Source organism: Chenopodium album, chromosome 3, assembly GCF_948465745.1.
Source record: "Chenopodium album chromosome 3, dcCheAlbu1.1, whole genome shotgun sequence".
In the NCBI taxonomy this organism is placed as follows: Eukaryota; Viridiplantae; Streptophyta; class Magnoliopsida; order Caryophyllales; family Amaranthaceae; genus Chenopodium; species Chenopodium album.
This window is the reverse complement of record NC_137836.1, coordinates 58,936,795-58,942,328: the sequence shown is the minus strand read 5'-3', so window position 1 is coordinate 58,942,328 and position 5,534 is coordinate 58,936,795. Positions and strand designations below refer to the sequence as shown.

The 5,534-nt window shown below is 36.5% G+C and overlaps 1 non-coding gene across 1 annotated transcript; it reads left to right on the top strand.

Moving 5' to 3' along the window:
- The first annotated feature begins 1,408 nt into the window (after positions 1-1,408).
- On the top strand, positions 1,409-1,515 carry LOC145625692 (small nucleolar RNA R71). Its single transcript, XR_014110600.1, has one exon. It is a non-coding gene; the product is annotated as a small nucleolar RNA R71 (small nucleolar RNA).
- Positions 1,516-5,534: the final 4,019 nt, after the last annotated feature.

Here is a 5,534-nt window from a genome sequence, read left to right as displayed (position 1 = left end):
AAATAATAGTTTGGAGCGAATTGAATTATTGTTTGTATGTCTTTGAGATCACAGGAATGCTTTTCAATATAAGAATCGAGTAGAGGCCAATACGGGCGAATGTGACTCAATCGAGTAGAGGCCAATAAGGGCGAATGTGACTCCATGACTCACTTCGTACCATCATCCCCGATCCTCCTTTCGTGGTTCCGAACCATATGGAGTTAGTAATCTCATGGATTATGAATGGGGTGTAACCTTCACGAGTCAATCGTTGTTGCCTATCGTTGTCCCTTATCGTGGTTGCCTTTTTATGATCCGTGAACGGTTTACAAATTCCTTAAAAACTTGTTGGCGGCTCCCTACTTTCCTTGTCCCTAATCGTATTATGTCAATTCCTACTTCCTATGAGTGCCAAGCATATTCACCACATGCTTTTAACGTAGGCGCACTTCGAGCGACGCCTACAGTGCTAGAATTGCTACTTTTAAGAGCATTAACCAGTTGAGTTATTTAAGTTTCTAGCATCTTATTATGGACTTGCACTTGCTTGATACTCTCCTCTAAGTCATTGGTGTTCTTGGTTTGAGCATTAACAAAATTTTCCATTGTTATCTCTAGACTTGACCTAGGAGGGGGAGCTTGAATTTGGAGAGGAGGTTGAGGGATAGGAGGAAGGATAGGTCTATTTCCTCCATTAAAACCGAGTGGGTTATTGTTAGAAGAATATTGACATTTTTGGTGGTACTTATTGTCATTTTGATGGTTCACTTGATTATTTGACACATAGTTACCATTACCTTGGTTCCTATAATTTCCTTGATTATTGTTTTGAACATTTCTTTGGCCACTATATTGACCTCTTAACCATTTCCTTAGGTTTGGCCCCCTTTCCAACCAAAGTTTGGGTGATGTTTCCATCTCTCATTGTAAGTGTTGGAATAAGGGTCATACCTAGGATTGGTTGGACCATTTTTTATTGCATTAACTTGTTCCATGGAAGGGGAAGGCCAGGGAGCATGAATTATTTAGAAAATAACACTCCGAAGTCACATGATCATCACTTCCACAAGAATTACAAGACATCATTTGTATTAACATATTATCATTTAATGAACTAGACGCATGTGAATTACGATGCGGAGAAGGGGATTGAGAAGAGGATTGTAATTGATCAAATTTAGAAGACAAAACATCCAATTTTGAATTAATCATGTTGATAACATTTACTTCATACTTTCCTCCTTTCTTGGAAGTGCTTCTCTCATCGGGGCTCCAATCGGTGTAGTTTTGGACTACATCCTCTATGATCTTTAATGCCTCAGTGGGTGGCTTGTTCATGATAGGTCCTCCCGATGCTCCATCTAACAATATTCGATCCGCTCTCAAAAGACCTCTATAAAACCCATGGAGCAAGAGTCAATCCTCCATGCCATGGTGGGGGCATTGTTGTTGGTAGCTCTTGAATCTCTCCCAAGCATCATAGAGAGACTCGTCGGGGTCTTGTTGGAAGTTCAAAATCTTTGACCTCAACTTCACCGTTTTCCCAAGAGAAATGAACCTCCCAAGGAATGCCGAAGTCACCTTATTCCATGTGTTCAATAAGTTTAGAGGCAACCTATCTAGCCAATCAGTTACCTTTCTCGTTAAAGAGAATTACATGCTTAAGAGAATGTACTCCGGAGTCACCCCATTCACCTTCACGGTGCTAAAATACCGTGTGAATTATTTAAGATGCGCGATGGGATCCTCATTCTTTGCCCCGGATAATTGATGACCCTCTATCAAGGTGATAAGGAGGGCCTTATCTCAATATTATTAGCTTCGATAGCGGGAGTAGCGATCCCACTTGCTTCATGATATGGTGGAGGGACACCAAACTCTCTCAAAGTCTTGTTAGGTTGAGCCATTTCTAATGTGTGAAGAGGTGGAGAAGTTGGAGAATTTGTCCTTGGTGGTTATAATGGAATGGTGTCTCCACTAGATTCACTAGAACTAGAATGATCGGACTCAACTACCACTTGTGGCTCACTTGAAGTAGCACCACTAGCTATCGCCCTCTTTTCTCTTCGATTTGCCCTCATCACTTTTTCAAGCTTGAGATTCAACGGCACAAGAGGAAGTGTCCTATTGTTGCGTTTAGGCATAGAACAATTAAGACTAGATGGGAGATTAGTAGATTAGTCAAAGAAACAAAGAAGAATAAAGAAATAAAATGAACTAGTCTCACATATTTCACAAGTAACTCAATGCTTGACGCCATTCCCCGGCAACGGCGCCATTTTAGTAAAGGAAAAATCGGTCGTTGGACAATCACCCTAAAAAAACAATGTTTCTACCTAAACCAACCTAAAACAAGTCTAGGGTAAGTAAAGGATCGTATCCACAGGGAATGGGTCAAGAACACCAAGAGTATGAAATGGTTGTAAGCTAGCTCGGTCACAAATATGGGGGTTTTTATTAAATAACTACTATGGAGACAAACACTAGGAGGAAATGGGAACCGACACAAACCAAACCAACGTATTAAAACAATAGGCAAGCATGAACACAAATTGGGTGATAGAAAGGGCACTCAACATTGCCTCCTTACGAAGCCACGACACTAAGCCTTCCTAAACAAAACTCAACTAACAAGATAGGTCAACCAAGTCTTAACGATGGGAAGTAGACTATACTAACTCAGGTTTGTCTTTCGATCAGTCCAAGAAAGCATTAAGGCACAAGCAACTGGGATTTCTCACCTAATTATTGCAACTAAGACTACTACATCATTCAAACAAGGAACCGTAATCAAGAGGAATTTAGCATAATAATATAAGAAAAGGCTAACAACTAGACTTCATCGCTCAATGCAAGCATAAAAGTGAATACATGAACAATAAGTGGCTATCCAATTACACATGCAATTAACCAATTCTTTAACAATCAATCATCAAACCAAAATGAACATGCAATCACAAACATCAATCAACCCATGGCTTGGTTTTGTCTTCACCCAACCCTTAGCTAATTAATGCTACTCACTAATCATGGTGAAGAACATCATAACAACAAATTCTAATTATAGCATTAATCTAACAAGTTGATAAAAGTAATAATAACAAGGTAGATTTAACATGTAACAAAAATTAAACAAAATTAAGGATAAAATTAGCAATTCAAAGTAATTAAAATTAGAAAATAAAGAACAAGATATAGAGGAAAGAGATAACTTAAAATTCTTTAAAGTTGAGGAAATGTTGAATTCAAGAGAATAATATTCAATCAACAATTACAATGATTGAGTTTGAGAAGATCTAAACTAATTAAAGAGGGTTTAGAGAAACTAAGGGCCTAAGAAAACTAAAGGGAAGAAGAAGATTTGTACAAATGAGCCCTCAAAAATTATTTATAACCCCCAATTACATAATAAATTCTGCAATAGAAAGCTTGCAGGACCTATCGGGCGCGGCCTCTCCAAGGCCTGGAGAGGCCGCTCCAAAGGACTAGAGAGGCCTCTCCATGTCTTGGAGAGGCCACTCCAAACTGGGAGAAATTGGGGCAGAATGTTCCGTATTAGTGTGGAGAGGGCTTTCCAAAAAGGTGGAAAGGCCGCTCCTCAGGTGGAGAGACCGCGCACCTATGTTGGAGAGGCCTCTCCGCATTTCTTCTTTCAAATATGCCATGGGAGGTAGGAAGTTCTTCATTGAGGTGGAGAAGGCTCTCCAAATAGGCGGAGAGGCCGCGACCTATGTTGGAGAGGCCTCTCCCCACAAAATTCCTATATTCTACCAAGGAGGCAGCAGCTACAGCAGCGAGGTGGAGAGGCCTCTCCACTGACCTGGAGAGGCCGCGCCTTAGGAGAGGACGTGCCACTCTGTGGAGAGGCCTCTCCACTGCAGCTCTCTCCTTTTTCTTGACTTGGGTCCTTTGCCTTGGCTTCTTTCCTTCATCTTCTTGCTTTCAACCTTGGTTTATCATCCATAGGCTTCAGTTGGACGTCTTTAGGCCTAAAAACTCAACAAAAACACTAACAACTCTTGAAGCATAGGATACACAAAAATTGCATAAAAATAAAGTAAATAATGAACTAAGGCATCAATTACTCACATATTCAACATTAAAAACCACTCTATAATCATACAAAATAGCATGCTATCACATATTGATAAATGCTAACTATATATATATGTTCATTCACATATTAATTGGTGATCATTCGAATTTTTGCAAATGATTAATTGGATTGTTATATATGTACATTCTCATATTGAAAATAGTCACTTTGATAAGATCAACTATGGTCTAGTCTTGAGAGAACACTACCCTAGTTTTGTTTATGATTATTATGATATTAATGAATGTATAATGGGATTTAAACAATTGTTCATTTAGATTTAAATACGTACATGTTCCTTCTCATATTGAAAATAGTCACATAGACTATAATAATACATGTTCAACTTCATATTAAATTAATATATACATACATTTTAACTCTACTATTGACAAATGTTTATTCGAATAATGTTTATTCGAATACTGATACGTAGATGTTCATTTGGATATGTGTTTGTTCACACATATATTAGTGTATGTTCATTCACATATAAAAAATGTTCAAAAATCATCACATATTGTTCATTCATCGTAGAAAATGTATTATTAATTTATTACTTTACAATGTGTTCATTTTTTAATTCGTTATTGTTATTCATTCGTAAATGTTCAATTTTGAATCCTTACACGTACATTTGTTTGGGATGTTTTCATGGTTATTATTATTATTTTTTTGATAAACATGATCTTTATTGTACAGGATAATCAAGCAAGGAAGTTGAAGGCGATAAATATATTGTGCTCATCGGATTACATTTTTCATGAAAACACACAAATTTCATATGATTAGAGGTGCAACAAGGAGTATATCTCTATATAGGCACTTTATTATACCAAATGTAATGATTAATAATGTTCATTTAACAAGACACATATGTACATTTAGGATTCAATGGTTCACTTTCATGTTTATGAAGCAATTACATGAAATAGAATAGAGTTGTGTTATTATTATTTAAATAATTAGAATTCTTAGATGTATGTATTTGCATACAACTTATTATATTACTTACACAGTTACACATAGCTTTTGAAATGAATATTTGATGATATAAAAAAAGAACTTATGTTGAATCATAAAAAAAATAAAAATGAACGTTTGATGATGTATACTTCTTATAATAAAAATGATTTTAGTACAATAATCCTTATAAATAAACTTGTTCTCAGGTTTATCTATAATAGATTCTAAAAATACAAATAAGAAAATATGTGAAGTATTAATTAGAATAAAAAACTCCTTGCTAAAAAAATGAACATTTAATAATACAAAAATGAACATTTACCAATACAGAAATGAACATGTTATAAAAATTTACAGAAAATTCATATATGAAAAGGGAAGGGCGGGACACACGAGGAGGATGTCGGGGGTGTAGGCAGTGTTCCCTACCCCAGGGTATAGGTAAAAATTTGTAAGATCTCTTTTACTTAATCGAGCCCTTAATTGTCGT